Source organism: Lemur catta, chromosome 10 (genome assembly GCF_020740605.2).
Source record: "Lemur catta isolate mLemCat1 chromosome 10, mLemCat1.pri, whole genome shotgun sequence".
In the NCBI taxonomy this organism is placed as follows: Eukaryota; Metazoa; Chordata; class Mammalia; order Primates; family Lemuridae; genus Lemur; species Lemur catta.
The window spans coordinates 47,813,639-47,840,685 of record NC_059137.1 but is presented as its reverse complement, the minus strand read 5'-3'; the positions used below and the strand labels follow the sequence as shown (position 1 = coordinate 47,840,685).

Here is a 27,047-nt window from a genome sequence, read left to right as displayed (position 1 = left end):
CATTTAAGGTAGATCAAGAAAAACACACCCTCGTTCAAATACTAGATCCCCTAAGCCCTGCCCTAGAGCTTATTGTAGATGTGTTCCCAGGGTAAGAGATGAGTAGGTCTTTTGAAACCTGTTGGTGATTGCCAATTGTTAGTGTACTGGTAGTAGTTGCACTAGGGAGCAGCATCTGGCTGCTCTACCTCTGCGGTCTCCTCTCTGACATGTGAATTCAAGTTAACAAGGCATTCTTTGCATACACTAAGAGCTTTATAAACATTGCTGGCTCTCGCTGAAGAGGAGCATTGAGGAGAGGAGATGTAAGTTCTGTGAAAACAGAGTTGTTCTATCTTGTTTAGCACCATACCCCAGTGCCTAGCACAATACTTGGCACAGAATAGGTACTCACTAACCATAAACCGACTGACAGATATGCCTCTTGAAAGTAAAACAAAAATGCAACATAGAACATGGCTGGTGAACTGCAGAGTAGGACACTGTACCCTGTCAAAGGGACAACTCAAACAATTGATCGTGGTCTTATAAAGCCCTAAAAGTCTACATTCAAAGAGGACCTCAAACATCTTCTCTTCCTCCGCAAAGGATCATGCCAGTTAAGACGGAAGATGTAGCTATGGCAAGGTGAAAAGAGCACAGGCCTGGGAATAAGATGACCCGGTTTCAAATTCTAAATCTACCACTTAATAGCTATGACCTGGGGCAAGTCATTTTAACCTCTCAGCTTTCCTCCGTGTGTAACAAGGGAATACTACTTAACTTCACAGTCTAGTTGTATTTGGAAATGAGGCCATGTGTAAGAAAGCACCTGGAGGGAGGGAGGGAGAGAAGGAAAACAAGAGAAGAAGGGAGGCCCTGGCTTCAGTGGAGGCTAAGTTCCATCTCTAGGAACTTCAAAATGGAATTTTCCATACAGGGCTTGGCGTATGATAACAGCTGTGGGAATGCACTTGAGAGACTTTATGAAGAAAGAGATTGACAGGCCCTGATGACAGTTTGGAGTTGAAGGCTCTCAATTATAGAGATCTTGGTCTGCCCTCATCTGGCAGGGCCTGAATTCATTCTGTTAAGCTATTCCTAACATGATGAATATCCTTTATTAGAGAGGAGTGGGTAATTTGGAAAGAACGGCTTAAAATGGTTTCCTTTACAAGTTTAGTGTTTCTAATACGACATAATGCTGCTGGCTGGTTTTTGTTATTTTTGTTTTTGTTTTGGGGGAGTGGAGGGGGGTTGCCGGCTCCTTTTATGCTTTCAGGTTTCTTAGGAAAGTTTTAAACTTTGTACTTGTACCCCAAGGCAATTACTGTAAAGGATGTCTTTTAAGCACTAGAACTATTTCTCTAATTAATTTGCTTTTTATGTTGTTACTACGGTTGGCCTCTCTTCACATCTAAACCAAACTGCCCTTTTTTCTCACAGCTTTTTTTTTTTCAAGGGGGAAAACAGGTGATTCCCTCTTCCTACCCAAAACAAATCCTAAAAAGGAAACTAGAGGTTTTTCAAGTTAGTGTCCAGTTCTAAGCTGAGACCTTGCCCTGGGAAGGGCTAACCCTATCTGACTCAAAGCAAGCAGTTCAGAGAACAGAATAGGGCAAGGCCTAGAGAATGAAACTGGACCCTTACCTCTCACCATATACAAAAATCAAATCAAAATGGATTAAAGACTTTTTTTTCCAATTAAACAAAACTTAAAAAAAAAAAAAAAACCTTAAGCCTAAGACCTGAAACTATGAAACTACTAAAAGAAAACATTGGGGAAACACTCAGGACCTTGGTCTGGGCAAGAACTTCTTGAGCAATACGTGCAAAGCATAGCCAACCAAAGAAAAATTGTACAAATGGGATTACATCAAGTTAAAAAGCTTCTGCACAGCAAAGGAAACAATCAACAAAGGGAAGAGACATCCAGAGAATGAAAGAAAATATTTTCAAACTACCAATCTGAAAAGGGATTAATAACTAGAATATATAAGGAGCTCTAACAACTCAACAGGAAAAAATCAAATAATCCAATTAAAAAATGGGCAAGGGATCTGAATAGACATTTCTCAAGACATAGAAATGGCCAACAGGTATATGAAAAGATGCTCAACATCATTAGTTATTAGAGAAATGCAAATCAAAACTGCAATGAGATATCATCTCACCCCAGTTAAAATAGCTTTTATCAAAAAGACTGGCAATGACGAATGCTGGCAAGATGTGGAGAAAGGGGAACCCTCATACACTGTTGGTGGCAATATAAATTAGTGCAACCACTATGAAGAACAGTATGGTGGTCCCTCAAAAAACTAAAAATAGAACTATCACAGAACCCAGCAATCCCACTGCTACGTAGATATTCAAAGGATGGGAATTCAGTATATCGAAAAGATTTCTGTACTTCCACATTTATTGCAGCCCTATTCACAGTAGCCAAGATATAGAATCAACCTAAGCGTCTATCAACAGATGAATGGATAAAGAAAGTGTGGTACACATACACAATGGAATGTTATGTAGCCACAAAAAAGTTGCCATCAGCAACAACATGGATGAAATTGCAGAACATTATGTTAAGTGAAATAAGCCAAGCACAGAAAGACAAATATCATATGTTCTCACCCATATGTGGGAGCTAAATATTAAAAACAATTGATCTCGTGGAGACAGAAAGTATAACGATGGTTACCAGAGGGTGGGAAGGGTACCAGGGTATAGGGGATAAAGTGGGGATGGTTAATGGGTTCAAAAATATAGTTAGATAGTTAGAATCAACAACCTTTGCTAACACAACAAAGTGACTATAATCAACAACAAGTTAGGGTATACTTTAAAATAACTAAAAGAATGGAACTGGTATGTTCCTCACACAAAGAAATATTAAATGCCTGAGGTGAAGGACACCTCAATTACCCTGATTTCACTAATTTACATTGTATGCCTGTATCAAAACATCACATGTACCCATAATTAAAAATTTAAAATTTTTTTTAAAAAAGAGTAAGGCTAGAGAAGTCAAATACTGTGGTACAGAGTTCCAGCTTGCCACCAACTGCCTGGCTATGAGATTTCAGGTGAGTCAAAAGCCTGTGACTCAGTTTCCTTAATCAGACATGGGTGGGTAGTATCTATCCCCAGCTTTCCTTTCTTGGATGCTGTGAATAACACTCTTAAAAAAAAAAAGAATAAAAACTATTCTAGAAATAAAAAGTATAAAAACCAACATTTGAAACACAGATAATAATGTTCATCTGTATATATAACAAAATTTGGATAAAGACTGAAATATTGTTCAGGGAAATAATGCACCACAATGGCTCAACTCCCATACGGAGTCACGGTATACATAATACAACATGCTGAGGTATGTGCAAAGATGAGTAGAAATGACCTAACGCCCATGCCCTAAACCATTGCACCACAGGGCTCCACGTGGTGCTGAGTAATGCCTCTGGTGTTCTTACAATGTAAAATGTGAAGCTATCATAGCCCATAACAAGGTACAGTCTTTTCCACAAATACAAGAGGTATTTTATCTACTTTCGTCCTTCACATAAACCCCATATCCTTTCTCCCACTGACTTGATTTCTGGAAAGCAGGTTTAAGGTGACAATGAAAGCAAAAGGTAGAAGTAAACCATGAGAACTGAAAGAAAACCAAAAGTTTGCAAAAAGAACTGATGCTATTTCCTTGAGACCTAAACTATAGGCCACAAACCTATTCCTGAGCATTTCTACTACAATCCTTTCTGTTCCTTCAAAGGAAGGGGGCCTTTAAATAAGCACATTAAATAGCTCCTTCCATGGGCCCCTGGGACAAGGCCTCCATTGCTTTACTCCTGGCTGCTTGCCTTTCGTATGAAGGCTTCCAGTTCCGGAAGTTTCTCTTCATGCAAACAGACCCACTTGAGTAATTCCTAAGCTAAGATGAGCAAAGACAAATTTCCATATGGGAACTCAACAATGGAGGATTGACAGCTTCAGATGGAGCCAGCCTGCTGCTGGCCTATTTCAGTAAAGAGGGTCAGGATTCCTTCTCCTCCATATGTTGGAAAGACAGCACAGCTCTTCTGAGCTAGGCACGTCAGAACAATATTGCTCTTCAAGGCAAAAGCCTGTTTCTGTACAGCCCAATGGAATCAGGAAGATAATTAATATTCACAGAGCACTGATACACTGACTTACTGAACAAGCCTCTGTATTCTTTCGGAAGTGAGAAAGAATCACCCACTAGAAATCTATTTATTTTAAGACTTCAGAGTACCTGGGATAATGATGGGTAAACAGATAATGATGCTCAGTTTTGACCACCTCTAAAATGTTGGGCACTACAAATACAAAGATAGCTAGGGCAGAAGGACCCTGTCCAAAAAAGAACAAAAGACAAACCTGTAAATAAATCATTACAATGTGAGAACTACAATGTTAGAAGTACTGGCAAAGTGTGGAGGTAGCAGAAAGAAATGAGTCAGGGTCAGTTTCATAGGAGGTATTTAGAAGGGATTCCTAAAACTAAGCCTTGAAGAGTAAGTATTTTTGGTAAAAACTTATTTATGATTCAGGAACCCAAAGTAAGAAGAGAGAGAACTGAGAATGAGCAAACTATTGCCAGTCCCACCAAAGCCAAGTTTTTCCTGATGAATTGTCTAAGACTAGTTTTTGGAATGGAACATAAATATACTTTTTTCCTAGTGATGAACTCATATTTCAGAGAGACAGCTAAGAGTTATTTAATCTCCCATTAAGATTTTTGGCCAAGTCCTGGTTTAATTCCCCAGTGAGTGTCACAGGAGCCAACATTTTCCTATTTTCCTCAGGAACCTGAAGGATCTCAGACTGAGAACAATTTAAGAAACATCTAAAGTGATGGCCTCACGTTCTATAATTATCTGATATACAGCTGGCCTTCCGCATCCACAGATTCAGCCAACTGCTGATTGTGTGCTATGTAGTTAGGCTACCATCTGTGGGTTGGTTGGAACCTGGGATAAGTAAGCAATAGTCCAGACTAAAAAACAAAATAGAGTCACTCGTACTAAAATTCCATATGATAGTTTAAATCACGTGATAGTGAGGGTCCCTCTTCCTTTAATCCCTTTGACAAAAAGGCACCTGAAGTAACCTGATGTTAACCAACCAGTTGTTTTTCTATTGTTCTTTTTCCCTATTCCCACCTTACAAAGAAAATGACTTGAATGATCAATCCACTTTTTGTTCTTTGTTTCTGCTTTCTTCAGCCCTTTTCTATCTATAAAACCATCTCCTCTGCTCAGCTCACTGGAACACTCATTCTACATTATAAAATGAAGTGTTGCCCAATTCTAGAATGGCAAATAAATCCCAATTAAGATCTTTAAATTAGGTTTGTTGTAATTTTGTCTTTTGACAATTTAAAAGGAGACATCCTAATACACACAATATATGCTATTAGGATTTCCTACCTATTACCAGACAAGAGGTTTAATAATAAATTATCGTAACAATACAGTTTCAATAAGCCCTAAAGGAAAGAGGGCAGATTGACTAAGATAATTAGTAGAAGAGGCATTAGAGTACTGTTTTCATTTTTTTAATCCAAGAAGAGTTTAAATGAGTGTATATTTATTTCTCAGGTAATAAACCTCTTATGTTAGAGGGAGCACCCACACATCTGTCCTTGCCATTTACTTATGCCTATTGTTTCTTACACAAATTGTGAGTTTAACACATTATCCTAACACCTGTTGGATGACTGTTTACATTCTAAAAGCAAATCTTCCACCCTCTTACTCCAGTAGCCCAGCCTCATCTGTCTTCACTGATCTTAGAAGTGTTACCTGACCACTCAGCTACTAAGAACTGGAATTGACAAATGACAAGTGATGCTGGCTTCTCCAGGTGCAAAAAAAAATTGTGAAAAGAAACAGACAACTAGAGAGAGGGCAAAAACTATGAACCATTTCAGATTCCAAAAAGCTAAATGGCAATCCCATGCATGCCCAGTAACCCACATTAAGGCAATGATCAGAAATGTTCCATGGCACACCATCATGAAGACTCATCACATCACTGAAAATAACTACAATTGTTAAAAGTAGAAAATATATATGCATATAATTTTTTTAAATGACAGAACCGGCAAAACGTTAATACCACATTTCAAGTGTAAGATGACCAAATGTAAAACTTAACATTAATTCATACAATACTAAGAAGATAACACAGCCAGTAAAACTCTAACCTAGCATTGAATAACAGATCTACCCCACTTTTAGGGGTTAAAATGTAGATCTTAAAAATCTGTGAAATACAGTAGTGACATAATTACACCTGATTAATTATTTGTAGGCACATGAACACGTAATAAGAGATTTGGCTGAAGATGATGTGCACACAGGGGCAATCCAATAAAGCTGATCATGGGGAGAAATTCTATCAAATAAAGTTTTATTTTCCTACTGGTGTCACTACATTTTCCATTTAGGCCTATTCAAAATTTTCATGAAAAAGTTATTACATGAGAACTCTAATACATACTTCACCATGCTCTCCAAGTTATTCTTTTAACTCTTTGCTCTTCTTTTCCTAACACAGAATAGTTGTTCAGCCATCTTTACTGGAGAAAGTTCTCCATTGCTTAATTTTCCCTCAACTGCCACACTCAACTGTGTGCAGTTTCTAGAACCAGAAAGGTTTCTATCCTTTCGGTTTTTCCTCCATCAACACAATGAGTACTACTCACCCACCTGGGAAAAACATTCATCTTTAAAAACCTAACCCAAAAATTACTCCTTTCCCCATTAAGATTTATCTTCCTCCTAAGGTCCCCCCCCATTACCAAGTTCTCCTCTGGAATACTTACTAAATCCCATATATATGCAACATTTTTTTTTTCATGGGGGGGGAGGGTTCCGGTAAGGACCAGAAAACCTGCTAGACAAATTCTAAAAGAACTGTAATACATTTTGTTGTACTTGAAATTTGCTTCTCTGTTGTTCCTATTAGTCTGTAACCTGTAAAATCTGTCGAAAGAACTGCCCCCCCATCCCCCCCAGGCTTGGCATTACCATTGCCGAATATGGTACTGAACCCAAAGTATTCAAAACATCTGATGAAATACTGAAAACAAATTGTGAACATAAGAACAACATGACCCAGAGAACAATAATTATATAATTGTACCCACATCTTGAATGTAGTTAAATATTTTCAAAAGATAAGCAGTATGGCAAAGGTCATTGAAAATATAACTCAAACTTATATAAGTCCCCTGTTACAAAATCTATAATTATATTTCTTAATCAGATTTTAAAGCAAGAGCATATTCAAGTCTCAGTTAATGATTTGATTTTACATATAAAATATCTGTTGCATTTAAATTTCCTTTAATTGGTGAAAATCTCTTAGGGAAGTATAAATCCCACAAATGATTTTAAGACAGTTTTTAGCTAACAGGCTCCTAGAATTGATTTTTACATGTGAAAACCTAAACAATATATCTTATTTTCAAACTGGTCATTTACTGTGATATACACCCATTTGTTTATTTCTCATGTGCTCCGAACATAAGAAGCCATGAAATGTCACTACCATAATAATATAGTACAGAACACTAAGACTAGACATTTAAAATCAATCACATAGAAAAAGACACACAGTATTTTGCTAGGTTTAAAATAAGTTACTATACTTTCTGGTTTAAATTACCCCATTTTTATAAAAGAATATATATACAACATGTGTGTGTGTGTGTGTGTGTGTGTGTGTGTGTGTGTGTGTGTGTGTATAGAGTGATTAAATATATAAAGACTGGAAAGCTACAAAACAAATAGCAATTTCCCACTGGAAGTGGAATTGGGAAATAGGAGAAGTTTTTACACTTTTAAAATTATAAATAAAACAGTATCATTAATTGTAACAGGGTTGAGCAAACAGACTTCACTTGGTCTAAAACTTGTACTATATATGTTACAGCACTTCTCAACCAATTGTCAAAATAATGATAAGAATGGACGTGCACATACAGATGCATATATCATATTATTTTCAGCCCTAAAGTAACACTTCGCTCATATATAAGTCATAGTCAAATCATACATTTGCTGACATGCATTTTTGTCTGCCATCAGTTATATTCAAGTGCTGGGCTCTGCTTTTTTGTGTTTGCCAAAATGGTACCATTGAACTCTTGCATGCTTTCAATAAGAATGACCACTAATACCACCATAATTCAAACTTGTTCTGAAAATCCTAGTGATTATAATAAAGACAAGAGGCATACATATTTACTTGTAGAAGATTAGTAACCAGAAAAAAAACAATGAAAGTGAACTAAAAAGCTATTAGAACCAGAGAGATTTCCAGAAACAAGGTAACATACAAAAATATATAGCTTTTCCTACATGGAAGCAATAAACTACTTTCTAGAATAACTACTTCCAAAATTTAACAGAACAAAAAGCCCCATTTATAAAAGCAACAAAAACTCAATGAACTCAAGAAACACAGATTACCTATAAAGTTATATAACTTCATTGACAGACATATAAAATAAGACTTGAATAAATAAAAAGATACCACATGCAATTAGATTGAGAACATACAATATCACAAAAAGGTTAATTTTCCATAAATCAATCCATGCCTTTAACATACAATTCCAATGAATATCCTTTCTCCTATAGGCTAACACTAGCATAAAATGATCTTCATAATTAATTAGAGAAACAGGGAAGGCATACTAACTGGCAACTCTTCAAAAAAAAAAGAAAAAAGAAGAGCAGCTAGTAATACATGAAATGGTATTCCACCTCACAATTTTCTAAAACATTGGCAAAGATTTTAAAATAAGATAAGGTCAGGCTCATACAATGCAAATCAGTACTACCTCTTTGTAAGGCACATGGCAACAAATATTTCTACTTATTTTCCAAGGGCCAGCTCCTGGTTGACCTCTATGAGACCTTAAACTGTCAGGCAGAGCTGTTCTGCAGTATTGTGTCATCACTATGTTGGAGCCCTGTTCGTTCACTCTTTCAGTGGAGGTCCACACCTCCATCACCTTGTTTATTCCTCAAAGGCAAAAAACATAAGCTTTATTATCTTGGTATCAGTACTTGCTGATTAACAGAAAATTATAATAGAAAGGAATCTGGGAAGAAATAAAAACCCACTTAACTACTCATGACATTCTATAACAAAAACAAAACCACTTCCACTTCAGAAATGTTACAGAAATGCATCTGCAGTGATCAATTGTTGTGTGTTGAGACAACAAAATGTAATGAATTAATCAAACTATGAAAAAACAAATTATACACGTATTCATCTATGTTTATCACCTAGAATTATGGCAGAAAGGGCATTAACTGAAAAGGTTCTGGAGCTGATGCATAAAAGTTGCAAAGCAGAGCTAGTTAATACTAAAAGATTTCTCACCTTATCTTTATTTCTTCTCCTGGTCTGCTAAGTATACGGAGGAGAAAAGGGTAAAAGTGCTCCTTGTGAAGCCATGGTCTCTGTTAACCTTTAATTCTGACTATTCAAAGCTAAAATCTTGCTTTTGTCTAGCAAAACCATAGGACCTTAATTACTGGGATGAAATTCTATTTATGCCCAACATATCACTCAGTTGCTTACAAAATGAATGAACAAATGCAGCTAGAAAGCTACCTTTGGAGAAGCTTATGGCCACTTGCAGAATAACCTAACCTGCTTTCAACTCAAGCCGTGCTTTCCCATACCAAAAACCAGAAAATTGTTTTACATTCCCTAATCAGTACTATTCACCACTTTCCCACAACAAGAAAGATAAGCATTTGCCTCATTCTAAGAGAACAATCTATACCAATAATTTAGCTATCAAGCAGAGTATTCATAATCCAAATGGCATAATTTATGAACAACTCACTCTTATCAAACTAATTTCAAAGCAATCTTGTGGCATCTGAGACATATCTAAGTCAAAAATAAAGGCATTAGCGGTCTAAAGAAAACAAGGAATTAATCCCACTGAATTCTAGTAGCCACAGACTAAACAATCAAGATGGGAAGTAAAATGATCTGAAGAAAAGCCAAATTGAAACTATATATATGTATTTGAGAGAGATAAATATCAGTAAAACCCATAACTCAAAGTTCAAAACTTTTTTTCCTTCAATGGCATAGCACCCTATTTTAAAAACATGTATTATTCATATATTCCTAGTGTTCAAATCCACACACACAAAAATAATCCAAGTCCACAAGGCAGGCAAGGTTATTTATTAATTCCTTAGGTAATAAATTAAATCTGATACCTGTAAATCAAGTCTTCCTCCTGACCCCTAGGCCACATTCCCACTCAGGCCTTGAAGGACAAGTGCTTTTTTAAGGTAAACATTACAAAAGCAAATCAGTTAAGACAAATTCATAGAGACAAAAAGTAGAATGGTGGTTGCCAGGAGCCAGAGGGAGGGAGGAATGGCAAGTTATTATTTAACAAGTACAGACTTTCAGTCTGGGTTGATGAAAAAGTTCTGAAGATGGATAGTAATGATGGTTATACAACGATGTGAATGTACTTAATATCACTGAACTGTACACTCAAAAATGGTGAAAATGGTAAATTTAATGTTATATATATTTTACAATGAAAAAGAAAAAATTAGTAAGACTGGTAATACAAACTGAATGACCTATACCAGTAGAAAAAGACTAAAATTTGTCAATAATTTAGAAAACTTTAAAGAGTGCTAATCATTTCCCTGATTATAGACTAATGTCAGCAAGAATGAGAACTTTCTCGACAGATTATTAATAAACAAATATACTATAAACTTATCCTAACATGAATACCTCTTCAAAAATAGTTAAGAAAAAGTAATACATTGAACTGATTCTTTCAAAGAGCTTCTAAAAGATTTGCTCTCCAGAAATGAAATTTAGTACAGAAGGTTCAAATTCAGTTTAAAAGTGGTTAAATGAACAAATGCCCAGTTTTCCATGACAGAAATTGTACTGCCAGATGAGTGTATAAAACTTACAAAAAGATCAAATAAACGGTTAGTGGACGACACTGTTGATCCCAGATTTAGATAGAAAGGCATTCTTGAAAGGACTAACCATGTGAATGCCCAGCCAGCCCTCAACGAAATTCAAAGGCAGCAAGGTAAAAAAAGCCCCTCGACAAAAAGTGTTTAAACTGCTTCGTACAAAACAGTTATTTCATTTTATGCTATCTTCTCGGGTGGGAAGAGAGATATATTTTTGGACAACATCTAAGCATTGGAAAAAGTAAGAAAGATTCCAAGATACCATTTATGAACAAAAAGGAAGTAACAAAGTAAACGTTATTCCACAAAGCATAATATGTTAAACAAACTCCTCATTTCTTCTGGCTTAACTCAGAATGGGAGTGAGAGGGTAGGGAGGTGGGAGGTTGAGCAAGCCAACTGAATGGAAAGAATATAGGAAAAATAGATTTTACAAAATTATTTCAATGAAAGGGTCCCTGCTCAAATAGATTTTCATATCTACTGAGGTAGGCCTACATAAATATCCTACAAACACTATCATTAGAAGCTTAACACCTTTTCAAAGATATTGGTATCTTAAAGGTGAAGATTTATATTCTCTTTCTTGGCAGGTCTCTAACAAAATAATTAAAGGAAGACTAAGTCTGATTTGTTGATCAGGAAAATATCCCAAAATGGTAAAGGGAACCCTGGATGATCATCATTTTGCCGTTGCTTGTGGCGAATAGTTCAGTAGTTACCTATTCGCCACAGTTACCTGAAGAGGGTGATGGGGCACTTGTCTGCTGGGGCAGTTGGCCAGCTTTAGACTCAGCCATCACAGTATAAAGTACTTACAACCTATCTTCCAATACAAGTTACAGAAGAAATGGCTGAGTACGTAAAAGACCAAGAAATCCTGAAAAAGCATGAGGCAAAAAGCTTCAAAGTCTGTGTTCCAATGACAATAAGTCTTGTAACAACTTCCTATTACAAACGGCAAGCTATTTTACCTTTGCAATTTGATGAATATCAAAAGTAGTGAAAAAGGTAAGGGGAAACTAAATGTTGTAATTAATCTTTCCAAGCAGATGTCAGAGATACTAAATAAAAACCCTGGACTACTCTTCCTGAGTCAGAGAAAGAAAATGAATTAAACTGAAAGAGAAATTACATTCATGCTAACAATCCACAGCAGGTGCTCAAATAAATACATGGCAAACTGTAAGGTGCTAAGGATACAAAAGGGGAAGAAATGGTGCCTATCTTCAAGGAATTTACAATTTACTCTCATCCCTGCCAGTCACCTCCATAACTATTCACCATCATTTATTGAGCACCATGACAGGCAGAATTCTAAAGGTGTCCCTCAAGATTCCTGTCCTATGGTTATTCAATCAAACAATACTCTGGCGTTTCACTGCTGTGCAGACATTCTGCAAATATAATTAAGGTTACTAATCAACTGACCATAGGATATGGAGATTATCCTGGATTATCCAGATGTTCCCAATCTAATCACATAAGACTTTAAAAGTGTAGAACTTTTCTACAGCTACAAAGAGATGTGGTACAAGAGGGAAGTCAGAGAGATCCTAGCACGAGAAGAATATGTCGTGCCATTGCTGGCTTTGAAATGGAAGGGCCCACATGCAAGGACAGCAGAGAGGCCTCTAGTTGCTAAGGGCTGGCCCAGCTGACAGTCCACAAAGAAACAAGAGATCTCAGCCCTTCAGCCACAAGGAACCAGATTCTGCCAACAAACTGAATGAATCTGGGAGTAGATTCTTCCCAGAGCCCAGCTGACCATACCTTGATTTCAGCCTCATGAAACCCAGAGCAAAGAAACCAGTTGAGCCAATCCCAGCTTGTGACCCACAAAACCATAAGAAAAGTTTTGTTTTAAGCCATTAAATTTGTGTTAATTTCCTATGGCAGCAACAGAAAATTAATGCAAAGACTTACTATAGGAAAGTGTTTGGACATAGTAACCCATTTAATTCTCACAACCCTGAAAAGTTATGGCGCACCTTTTTACACATGAGGAAACCTAGGAATAGAGAGGTTAAATAAGTTGCATAAGAATATACATGTAGGCATCAGTAATGACCAAAGCAGTTGACTTATAGTCAAGAAAGCTAACTGGCCCATATAGCACAAGTTAAAAACTATAGTGGAATGTGACTAAATTTCACTTAACAAAAAAAAAAAAAAAAGACTTCTTTTTAAAGGTCAAAAAGTAAAGTAAGAAGAAATTTTAAATAAAATAGTTTAAAATGAAAAGGTTCTCTAAATCAGAGGGGTACTTTTTCTTAATGTCCTTATGTGAGAATGTACACAGTCAACCTGAACAGGAAAAACTACATTACTAAAAATAAATACAAACTATGTAACTACCTCTTTCTACACATTCAAAATTAAGATTCTGAGTCAATCAAAGGTTAAGTTTTAATGTAACCTCAGTTTTATTTTTATGCACAAATCCATCTTAAATATGGTATTATAAGAAGAAAAAAGTTAAAATGATTAAAAAAAAAACACGTGAGAGATTTTTTTAAAAAAAGAGAAAAAAACAAGGAATTAGAATCAATTACACAGTACCACACTGTTCATAGCACATATCCCTGCTTGAGGAAAAAGAAAATTCCAGATAGAGGAAATGATAATAAAGAAGGAAATCAAAGGAAAAACACAAGTCAAAAATGAAATCTAATATTTATTTTATGAGAAAGATAGACAAACATCCAGTAAATCACCTACAATGGCTATGGAAGATGAATAAAATATATTTCCTAATCCTCAAAGAGTTACTGCTAAAAACTTACAAAATTTATAAAGAATTTGAGTTTCTGTTCTTTAAAAGAGATTCAGTCAAAAATGAAGTCATAAGTCAACACCTGTGAGACTCCAAAACAGTAAACAGCAAAAAGTAAAAATAGGACACATAATTGGGGAGAAATCAGAGAAAACCTTTAAATAATCACATATACACCTGAAGCTTTTTAAACCAATAGTACTTTACACTCACATTGATGTTTTCTTGTGTGACTTTTCTCCATGAAGTGTTGATTTCCAGAGTACAGTACAAAGACTGGGGAATACAGAAGGTCCTGGATTGATGAATATCATGATACGGCATACATAATTTCTTCTCAAATAAACCAACCTTGGATTTACAACCTGTAATGTGAATTTATGCTGCTAAATGAACACTCATTTGATGTCTTATGTATGGATAGTGTACTCATGTCATTTTTAGGTTTAGTAATAAAAGATTTTAAAAATAACCTATTTAGGAAAAAAGGAAAAACTACTAAGAAATTTAAAAGAAAAGTTTAAATCTAGCTGTAGTTAACATTTTCAGTACGAATGTCCTATTTTTAAAATCTCCATCTTTGTCTTTATGAATTATGCATATGCACTGACATCAATCATTAATTTGCAGGTGTTCCTAACATAAATTGCATACACCTATTTAGATTTTTTCAAAGGCTAGTAGCATACTAATTATAATCTAGAAAATGAAGGCACCAAGATCTTTTTTAATGTGTAAACTCTGCAAAACTGAACGGTCTAGGAAAGGCTCTCACAGATAGTATTGGTCATGTTCCAGTTCTTACTTTGGATGGTAGTTTCATGGATGTTCATTTTATTGTTTTGCTCTATAGCTTACATATTACATGTATTCTCTTCTATGTACCAAGTGTTGTGATTTAAAATGAACTGAACAAGTGGTATAATTTCTTCAAAATAGTTATAAACATAAAAACAAAATTATGAAAATAGCACTTTTTCCCCACACATATTAATTCCACTTAGTTAAATTTCCCACATACATTAAAATATACCTAAATGTACTAGATTTAATAGAAAAAAATATTCTTTATAGAAGAGCACAAAATAGTTACAATCAAGAGAAATTAGAATCTACTTAAAAGCTAAAATCTCTAAATTTCTAAACTAAATTAAGAAAAGTAAAATACATAGAGAAAATATAGCTTATAGATCTGGTCTTGAAAACCTTTATTCTAGCTACAAATTTATTGCCATAAGACTCTAGGGCAAACTAAAATGCTGAAAGCTAATTAGAAGTTTAGGGTTGTTTAGGTTGGATTCATGAACTATCCAATTGATTGTCTTACCTCTAAAAATTGGCCACAATACATATCACAAATCAGTCTACAGATCTGTCATATGCACTAGTTTCTATTTTTTTCTCCTACAGGTATCATTCGCATTTCCAATTTTTTTTCTATTTGCTTACTGAATCACAACTACCTCAATACTTTTGCCCTAAATAAAATTCAGAGGGTTAGAAGTTAAACATTACAAACTCATTCTTATCATTACAAACTTTATCTTCAAGTATCTTCCTCGTTATTAGGAAAATATTGCTTAAAGATATTCGCCACATAAACAACTCATATTTCTCCAGAAAGCATTCTACTTATCACAATTTATCAAAGAACAAGTTCCAAGCCTTTTCAAATAGGTGTTTAAAATATGTGAAAGATAGAATCAGGGTAATCTGACCTGTCCAATGCCAGCATAGCTTTAACACCTTGTCATAACATTCTTATCTTTTAACACTCAGAAAGAGTTAGTATTTCTTTATAAATAGTCCCTCAACTTCACAGATAAGCTTTTAAGGAAAGATTTCCTATAAGAATATGAATTTCAGTTCTGGTAAGCTGTCATAAAGAGAAAATTCTGACCAAACAAGCACCACACACGGATATTCATTAGTATTATTTATCACAGAAAGACATAAAGTATACACTTAAATATCCAATAAGAAAAAATGATTACCTAAATGGTGTTCCTTTTATAATGGAATATTATGAAGACATCAAAAATAATGTTCATCAAAAAATGGTACAATTACAAGGGAAATACCTTATGTTACAGAAAGTATGAAGAATAGGATAATTACAATTTTTAAAAATGGAAAAATATTAGAAAATTACACTAGTTTCTTTTATATTATTGTCTTTCCCTAAGTGGTATATGTACAATGCACATGCATCCTTTTTTTTTCTAATCTGAAACACCACAGTTATTTTCCTACTGCTCACACTTTAAAATATGCTACTACCATTTTGAAACCTAGTCCCAATGAAGCACATACCTCCTTTCTCACTTTTCTGGAACGTGTAAATTTCCAACATACTCAACCATCCTGTCCTAAACACAGATGAAAAATTCTCAGATAGAAACTAATAGCTTTGATCTTTTGGAAGACATATTCATTTCCCAAGTGTTCATTTATTATCCTGGAGGACAAAGTCAAGCCGAAGACTACTAAAGTATCATTGTTAAAAATAAATTTGATTATCAATTATTAATATCATTACAGCAAATAAACACAATTTGGCTTCCAGGATCCCTGGGAATTCTTTCACCCACCTGTGTCAGGATCCTAAGGAACCTTCACTTGCTGAATGATTTCTGTGGTCCATCATATCACTCTACAGAGATAGAGCCATTCGGTTACATTTTTCACCATTCTTCAGGGGAGATCAGATTTAGGCACTAATCCAGAAAATTTTAAAGAAGTTCATTTGCTCTCTTTTGTTTTTAACCCTCAATTTCACTATAAAGGGTCAATTTAAAATTAGGAAATGAAGTTATAAGAAATAAGCAAATAATTCCTTAAAATCTTTGAATTTTCTCTCTCTAAACATTTTTTACTTAACCTCAAATTCATACTGCAATGATATTTTCCAGATATAATCTAATTCCTTGAAGTTTTCTTTGAAAATATTCAAAACCAATCTACTTTAACAGCACTTAATGCCATTTTACCAATATTTTCAGGCTGCCCACTTTAAAAGTTCACTCAAAATGGTGACAGTTAAAAAGTATTTTCAAATTAGTCCCATTTTCATCTCTGAAACAGAGAAGTGTCCTTACCATGGACATTTCCTCAATATTGGAATATTGTTCAAAATTACTCACGTTGGCCCTGAGTTTGTTATTTTAATATCCACAAGCAATTCATTTAATTTTATATATATTAACACTGAAAGAAAAAGCTGTTATTAATTTTACAGATAATTAATTTTGCAGATACCAAATGGATGTATATGGGAAAAAAGTAACCCCATAATCGTACTCCACATATATACAAGATGATTTATTTTCCTCTTAGGATAATCTGCATCTGTATGAGAGGTTGGCTTTTAAATTAAACTACTTTCATAATGTAATACATTTACAGCAAGTTGAATGGGAAATGCCTGTACTTCACTTCTGCCTTAATTTAATGGGAGTCTACCACTATCTTTTTACCCTCCAGACAAAAACTGGGCTTTCATTAAGATAATCATTCTTCTCTCTCTCCATCATACTTACTATAAAATGTTGAATACTATGGGCAACCACACCAAAAATGACACTCAGAAAAGCCTACCCTGTTGCTTCTCTGTGTGATCCACAAATCAGTGACATCAGTATCATCTGGGAGCTTGTTGAAACTACAAAGTCTCAGACCCCACCCTAGACCTACTGAATCATAATCTCCATTTAAACAAGATGTTCCGGGTCAGGTCGTCTGTCTGCTCATTCAAGCTTGAGAAACACTAGTCTAGAAGTTAAGGTGGAAGGCAGCATGTTACACTATCAGCTGCTTAGGCATTCTAAGTTGCAGAAAGCTGCAGAAAACCTACCATTGGCAATGAATAAGTCATTCCTAGAGATTGTTGGTAAATCTTTTAATTAAATCAGGCCTTTCCAGAAAAATAAAAAACATGCATGTGACTGATGCTCTGTGCCTATTAACAGCACTTTCACTGCATGACCAGAACTGGATATTTTTTAATAACATGCTGGAAATAAGTACATCTGTTCTCCATTCTCTATTAAGAAAGCATTCTTGCTAAAAAAAATTTTCTTCTTCTTTTTCAACCCTAAGATGGGTCTTATGGATGAAATCTATTTTTAATTGTTCCAAGTTTAAAATGTTTTAAAGAACCTTAACATAAGAATCCTAATTGACTAATATTAGGAAGCATTTACATTAAAAATTAATTAAATATGCTTGTTTGAGACAAATATATAGCCCCTATCATAGTCCTTGGGCTCATAGATAACCAGTATGTTATACCTGTAACAAAAGGTCCTCGGATTTTCAAGGATTTTCATAAAAGAATTATCAAATAGCAGGCTTCCGGGAATTTGTAATACAATTTGACTCACAAAAGTACAATTTACACAACTTTCCAGAGGTATGTCCAATATGTAACACAGTACACCTGTACTGACCTGTGCACAGTCTACGCATTTTTAAACAAGACGCTTTCTATATGGATTTCAACTATAACCTACCACAAAAGTGCTCTGGGAATAACTTTATCCCTCTACAATCATAGCCTTGTTCTAAACAGAGCCCTTAAGTAAATTAAGTCTGTAGAAAAACACATTTTTTTGTTTGTAAAGAAAGAAACATTTCCTGAATGCCAGGGAATGTTTCCTTTAGAAACTGTTTATGTTACTGTGTTGAAAAGGTGTTTATGTTGCTATAAACACCTTCCTTGTAAGAAGGGATACAGAGTCTCCCCATTGTTTATATTGTAATCAACCCTGATTCTGGAAAAAAATCTACCTTTATTCCTCATGCCTGGCCTAACCTTCACTCCATTCTATTCCTTATATCACTCCCAGTGACATTCTGTATGTGTTTAGCATAATCAACCCAGCACATGAGACTAGGTTCATAACAAGTACCACAAAAAAAATTTTTAAATAACTATTACTATTACTAAGCTCAGTAATTAGCAAGGTGTGGTGATTTGTGCTGTATCAAATTAGTAAAGTTGAAACTAGTTTTCTCAGAATCTGCCCTGTATGATTCCAGGTTAAAGTTGATCAAAAATAGAATTTGCACAGATATGGAAGCCAAAAACCATCATGATTAATATAGTGACAAACACTATGCCAGTGGATTCAAGTTTATGTTTGCTCTTCTCAGATCCCAGTCCAATTTCCCAAGCTATCCTTATAAATGAACAGGATTCTAGACCCAACAGACCCATAGAGGTGGTAGGTACATTGAGACATAGCACCTTCCCATAGACTCTCCCTCATGAGCCTTGTCTCATGCTTGGCTTCTCAGACAAATTGGGACTCCACTGATCCTCCAACCTCCCTTGTGGATTCTTACTTGTTAAGGTTCTACCATAAATGGTTAAGGTTTAATTTTTATCCCTTACTCCATAACTCATTATAGTTCTTTTTCCACGAATAAACCTTCCAACTGATTCTCAAGACTTGGTTTACTTGCTGGTTCTAGATTTAAATGGTTTCCTGGCATTAAAGACATGCTGTATCCAATAATAAATGGCAAATCAAACTTCACCTTCTGATACTTAGCTGATAGATGGTAGAATAGGGCCTGAGGTCTAAGTCCCTCCCCTGACTTAACCCTACATTTTCTCTACATAACTTTTTAATTTTCTTTTTGTTCTATTATTAAAATATAATTGACATTTAAAAAACACATATTTAAAGTGATATACTCACTTCTATGATAAGGGTTAATAACAATGAAAAAAATAAGTAAAAAAAACAAAAAAGATAAAGTGATAAAATTTGATATGTATATATAAATACACACCCAGGAAACCATCTCCTCAGTCAAGATAATGAACATGTCCATCAACTCTAAAAGTTTCTTTCTTGTCCTTTGTAATCCTTTCCCCTCTCTGCTCTGCAACTCCCATTTTTGGGCAACCATAATCTGCTTCCTGTCCCTATACTTACTCTGCATTTTCTAGAATTTTATATATATGGAATCATACGATATATACTCTTTTTATGAAGGGAAAGGGGTTTAGCTTCTCTTACTAAATGTAATTATTTAATTATTTTGAGCAGCGGTCCCTAACCTTTTTGGCACCAGGGACCAGTTTCATGGAAGACAATTTTTTCATGGACCGGAGTTGAGGGATGGTTTCGGCATGACTCACACACCTTATATTTATTGTGCGGTCAAACCTCTCTGCTAATGATAATCTGTATTTGCAGCCTGTCCCCAGCACTAGCATCACTGCCTAAGCTCCACCTTAGATCATCAGGCATTAAATAAAGCTCTTATGAACTTATTTAAGTGTGAAAGTCTTTATATAGACATATGCTTTCAATTCTCGTAGGTAAATACCTACAAGCAGAATGACCAGGTAGGTGCATGCTTAATGTTTTAAGAAACTAGAAAAACTCTCTTCTGAATTGATTATATCATTTTAAGTGTCCATCAGCTACATATGAGAGTTCTAGTTGTTCTACATCCTTACCAATATTTCGTATGGTCAGTCTTATAAATTTTAGCCATGCTAGTGAGTATGTAATACTATCCCCTGGTAGTTTTAATTCGAATTTTCATAATGACTAATGACACTGACCATCTTTTCATGTGCTTATTTGATAATCTGTATATCTCCTTTGATACAGTGTCCATTCAAATCTTTTATACATTTTTAATTGAATTGTCTTATTGAGTTGTAGGTTATTTTTATATTCTAGATTCAAGTCCTTTGTCAGATATATGTTTAACAAATATTTTCTCCCAGGCTGCAGCTTATTTTTTCATTTTCATAACTTTTGAAGAACAAAATTTTTTCATTTTTTCTATCTAACTTTAGGAACTAAAGTTTAGTACCTCAGTATTAATGTATTAGTTTCCTAGGGCTGCTATAACAAAGTAGCACAAACTGAGTGGCCTAAAACAACAGAAATTCAATCATTCATGCTAGATGTCTAAAATCAAAGTGTTAGTAGGGCCATGCTCTCTCCAAAAGCTCTAGAAAAGAATCCTTTCTTGACTCTCCCAGCTTCTGATAGTTTCCAGCCATCTTTGGCATTTCTTAGCAGAGGAAGCATAACTCTAATCTTTACCTACATCTTCTCATGGTCTTGTTCACAGTGTGTCTTTGTATCTTCATACAGCCTCCTTATGAAGACACCTCCAGTCACTGTTTTTAGGGGCCACCCTAATCCACCATGACTTCATCCTAATTTGATCACATCTGCAAAAATCCCTATTTCTAAATAAGGTCATTTTCAAAACGATCTAGGGTTAGTACTTCAACATATATTTGAGGGAGACACAAGTTGACCTACAACAGGCACTTATAATATTTTTTAAAAGCCCATTCATTGTAGGCAAAGGGAAAAGCACTAGCAAAAATCCTATGGTATACAGAATGTGTGGCCTGAGAGGGAATCACAAGAGAATTTGACTTGAAGTATGGTTCCAGGTACCTGGCTATTTATGGCTGACCATGAGGCTGCAAAGGTAGGCAAATGCCAGTCTGTGATGTTCCTTACATAACATTGTCAGGAGTTGAACTGTATAGGCAACAGAGACCCACCAAGTATTTCTTAAAGGTAGAAAAACTTACAGACAACATGATCTTATATGATTGCCCCTCTGTATCTGTGGGTTCTGTATCTATGAATTCAATCAACATTGAATCAGAAAAAAAAATTGCATCTGTACTAAACATGTACAGACTTTATTCCTTGTCACTAATCCCTAAACAATACAGTATAACAACTATTTATATAGCATTTACATTGTATTAGGTGTTATAAGTAATCGAGAGATGATTTGAAGTACAAGAGAAAATGTGGGTAGGTTACATGAAAATCCCACACCATTTTATATCAGAGACTTGAGCAACCATGAATTTTGGTATCCACAGGAGGTCATAAAACCAATCCCCCATGGATACCAAGGAACAAACTATACATAGAAAACCCTAAAGTCTCCATTAGTTAGAACTAATAGATGAATTCAGTAAAGTTTCTGGAAACAAAATCAAAGTTCAAAAATCAGTATTTCTAAACACTAACAATGAACTGTCTGAAAGAGAAATTAAGAAACAAACCTATTCACAATAGCTAGCAAGGACAACAAAAAATAGAATACTTAGGAATAAATTTAAAACAAAGAGGTCAAAGAACTAAATACTATATACTATACTAAATACTATAAAACACTGATGAAAGATATCAAAGACAACAAATAAAGGGAAAGATTTCTTGTGTTCGTGGATGGGAAGAATTAATAGTGTTAAAATGTCCACCATACTATCAAAAGAGATTTACAGATTCAGCGTAATCTCAATCAAAACTCCAATGACATTTTCACAGAAATATAAAAAACAATCCTAAAATTTGTATGGAACCACAAAAGACCCCAAGTAGCCAAAGCAATCTTGAACAAAAAGAACAAAGCTGGAGGCATCATACTACCTAAGTTGAAAATATACTACAAAGCTACAGTAATCAGTACAGCATGGTACTGGTATTTAAAAAAAGACACAAAGACTGACTGAGTGCCATGACTCATGCCTGTAATCCCAGCACTTTAAGAGGCCGAGGGGGGAGGATTGCTTGAGGCCAGGAGTTCAAGACCAGCCTGGGCAAAATAGTGGGACCTCATTTCTATAGAAAATTAAAAAAAATAGTACTAGCTACTTGGGAAGCTGAGGCAAGAGGACTGCTTGAGCCCAGGAATTTGAGGTTGCAGTGAGCTATGACAACACCATTGCACTCTAGCTCGGGTGATAGAGTGAGACCTTGTCTCTAAATAAATAAGAGTATAAAGTTTCCTCAAAAAATTAAATTACTCATCTAGCAATCCCACTTGTTGGTATATATTCAAAGGAAATGAAATTAGTATTTCGAAAAGATATCTGTACTCCCATGTTCACTGCAGTACTAGTTACAACAGCCAAGAAGAGACGAAAGGACAAACAAAATGTAGCATATATACCCAGTGGAATACTATTTAGCCTTTAAAAAGGAGATCCTGTCATTTCTTACAACATGGATGAACCTGGAGGTCATTATGTTAAGTGAAATAGGCCAGACACAGGAAGACAAATCCTGAATGATCTCATTTGCATGTGGAATCCAAAAAAGTTGAACTCAGATCCAAAAAATAGAATGGTGGTTGCAGGGAGGGGCAGGGAACACTGGGGAAGAGTTGAAAGGATATAAAATTCCAGTTAGGAGGAGGAATAAGTTCAAGAAATCTATTGTATAACATGATGACTATAGTTAGTAACAATGTATTATATTTTTAAAATCACCAAGAGTAGATTTTAAGTGTTCTCCCCACAAAAAAAAAACAACATATTTCCAAACATCATGGTGTATACCATATATATGTACAATTTTTATTTGTCAATTTTAAAAAATTAATTTTTTTAAAGTAGAAAAACTCAATGAGACCCATGTTTTCAGAATGGTAATTGGCCATGATGAGAAAATGGTTTGAGAAAAGGGAGCCTGAAAGTAGGAATACTAGTAAGCTCAGGTGAAAGAAAAGGAGGGTCCAGAATAAGGGCAATGGAGATAAAGAGAACAACACAGATGTAAAAGCATCCGATTTGGTGACTGATAGCTTGAACCAGAACTGGGGGTGGGGGGGAGTAGTAATCAAAGCATCCTGTCAGAATGAGAATCTACAGAAGTTAGTGAGAAGCCTGTGTCAAAGTCAAATAGATCAAAGGCTAAGAGAGGAAATAAACCAAGACGACAGTGATTTTAAACTTACTTTCTGCAAGAAGCTTGGTTAATTATAGAACATCATCCATAAATGGCATACTAAGTGACAGAGTCTGACCTAAACACATAATCACAAACTCAAGTAGTACGACTTTTCATCCTGGTGATCATCTTATTCACCATATTACAAACGTTTTTTTTTTCCTCCAACAAAATTGGAATGTAGAAACCAGAGGCCTGAGATGTCAGGGAACAAGAAACGTTAAAAACAAAGTCATAAAGAGGAATGAGAGAATAAAAATGGAATCTGTACAAAGTACACATATATAACAGCAAAAATAACAAACTGGTAGAGGGTAAGAATTCAAAGAGGCTAGCCTATAAGTTCTAACATAAAAACGTTCTTATTACAGCAATTCCTCATTCATCCTTACCTTGACTGCATTGTCTCCTATGCCTCACTTGGAGATGTCTGAAAGGACTGTGATGACATGCATTTCTCTTATTACACACAAGAAATGGGCTTGTTTGTACCAATAGTTGGTGGGTTTTTTTCTCTTCCCCTTTGCTTTTATAGCCTCACCTTGGAAGGATTATGTTACAGGTTACCAGTAGGCCTGGTATGTAACATTAGAATATCTCCAAGCATTAACTGTTCACACTATTAAATAGCTACTAGCATTAGATACCCCGTAAGTCTGAGCCCAGCTCAGCCATTCTTCAGCTGTTTTTATGTGAGCTGAAATGTCCTTCATGATACAACTTCACATTCCCAAAGATGGTAAAGAAAACATGCATTCCTGTCTGTTTGTCTCTGAAAAACAAGGGACAGTGGTCAGTGTTCAAAAGTCACCAGCCCTGCTTGGGCTAGAGAGGTGGCTGGTTAGCATCCTGGGGCCACTGGTTAGGCTGCTAGCTCTCCCCTGCCTCTGCAGCCTCTCCATCCTACTTACAGTTGCCAGAGCCATAATAACCACCAAGTAAATGCCTTTTTTTTTTTTTTTACCTTTTAAATATTAAACAACCATACAAAGCCAGTCTTCAGTGAAACATGCTGTTGGTATAAGGATACAGATTTCTGGCTTTGACTCATTTCCAGTTATTATGCATTCCAAATCACATGCCAAAATTTTAATGAACTTTCAAATTTACATTTATGAAAACAGACCTTGGCACATATAAATGGGTTATTTTTTCATATCACTTTTCAAAAGGTGCCTCATAGCTAAAATGATTCTGAGCTGTCTTCTGTCATTCAAGATGAACTCTACAAAAGAACTAAGTGTTCTTACTTTTACACTAATTTATTCTACATTGATTTTACTCAGCATATGGTAAGCATATGGGAAAGAGAATTGTATCTGGAAGCTGTTAGAACTGCATGTAATCAAAATCTACCAGTAGAAACCTAATTTGATTAATTGAAAATTAAAGTAGTGGTTAATCACTTGCTATTTAAAGGGGGTATCACTTAAAATGAATTCTTCTCAAACACATAAAATTAATTCTCCTTGTTCCAAGTCAACACTTACTATTCAACTGGCAGTAGGAAGAGTGCAAGAAACCCCTAAAAACCTTTAATAGGTAGGCCCTGGCTTAATGTTAAAGTGAGTTATAAATTTTAAAGACAGTATCTACTTTTGGTAAAGAACTCTGTTCCTCAAAACATCACTTTAGCAGCTAATTGATCTTTAAAAAGGAGGAAGGGGGCTAGCTGAATCTTGATCAAGTGTTCCATATCTAATGCCTAAATCTGAGAGCTTATAAACAATCTACAAATTCATATAATCTGTTAGTTGAGCATCTTTTCAGTGAACTATTTACAGGTCACCAAAGGAGTATCAGTGTCTGATGAAAAGCTAAGAAAATATTTCTTAAGCCTAAGATTGTCTACTCCAAGTGACTAGGGCCTACATTCAGAACTTCTATCATTTTTTAAAATGACAATGATATCACTAAAAAAAGACATTTACAGTAAGGTCAAATTTTATATAAACTTTCTTAAAGCTTGCCTGAAAAAGGAGACCCTTATGAGTTTCTTCCTTCCCTCCCAAACCTCTGGTATAACACAGTAATCAAAACCAAAATTAATCTCATGTTCAAAGCTAGGAGATGATTTCTCAGGATTACCCAATTTCCTCTTGCCCATGCATGCAAGATTTTGCTTACTAACTTCCTCAAAGACAGAGCAGCAGTATTACAAGAAAATTAACCATCCCATAATGTCATGCAGTCCATTCCCAAAATGGATGGGAAAAAAAAAAACTCAAGCCAACAAAATACATCAATTGGCTCAACATTTTAATGTTAAAAATCATAATAAAATAAAATTATTTTTAAAAGTACACTTCACAACAAGAATCTATTGTCAAGCCAAATCAAGTATTTCTAACATCAAGGTTAGGCATAAAAATATAACATAAAACACATTAAAAAAGAATGAAAGAAAGCAGCTTACATTGGGGGAGAAGCAGGCATACTAAATCTGGAAATTAAATAGCATTAAAATATTTAATTTACATTCCTTGCGCTTGCAAAAAGAGGGGCTCTATTTCAATAAATCACAATAGTTAAGGGTCTGTCTGCTGCTGACCAGAATCATAGCACCATGCTTTTAAGACGGCTCTAAATTTAAAATATTTGCAAATTTCCTGTCATAAAGTTCATATTTATTGGCTTCACAAAACGGCAGGTAAATGAAAAACCCACAGAACACCTGAAACAGTAATGATGACAACAGATCTATTCCCTTACCTCTTCCCCCACATTCCACCCTTCCTTTTTTATAAAGGAAAATGTCTTTAGTCTTATCAGTTTCCTTTCACAAACACTCTGCATCATGTATCCTCAGGAGGCCAATCCACTAAAGGGAGAATGAAAGTGTTTACAGATGGTAAAAATAGATAGGAGAGGACACTATCCCAGTGCCAACACTATCTTCCCAGGATCTAGAAACCTAAAGAGAAGAAATTCTAGTCAACAAAACCCCAGTCATAGCTTTAGGGAGGAACTGAAAGTAAATCCTGGAGGTAGAGAATGAAGAAGACAAAAGAGTGGTTAAAGATTCAGGCTACAAGAAAGGATTAGACAGATAAGCACAAGCTACTGCTTTACAAAGTCAGACTCCACACAATTCAAGTTTATATAGACTAGCCTCATAAATTAAAAAACTAAACAAAACAAAAAGTAATAAATTCCACCAAAAAGTGCTTTAAGCCCAAATGGCAAATAGTATTTAGCATGTTCACTAAAGTAAATATGTATAGACCCCAGAGGCCCAGCAAAAACAAATACGGCTAAGGATCCTAATTTTACTGTACTGAAACCATTTCTATTTTATGGCATCACTAATTCATATGGCTGTCATCTCTATATCCTCAAGGAACTCATAACCAGTAGAACATGGTACATGATTTCATTTTAAAATTCTGGTGATTGTGTGTTTGCAGGAGTGGTGAAGACATGACAAGGAATTACAAGCCAAAATAAACCAATGAGAATTAACACAGGGGCTCTGTTCTTTTCATGAAAAAGAGATATCTATTGTATTAGGCTCCTTATTTTTCCAAGTAT

General features: G+C 35.1%; 1 protein-coding gene and 1 non-coding gene across 3 annotated transcripts in view; both read right to left on the bottom strand.

Moving 5' to 3' along the window:
* The window catches only part of MLLT3 (MLLT3 super elongation complex subunit), a 248,489-nt gene that overhangs the window by 126,128 nt on the left and 95,314 nt on the right, over positions 1 to 27,047 (bottom strand). The gene's annotated exons all lie outside the window — the stretch shown is intronic.
* Positions 6,872 to 6,931, bottom strand: LOC123646764. Its single transcript, XR_006738018.1, has one exon. It is a non-coding gene; the product is annotated as a U7 small nuclear RNA (small nuclear RNA).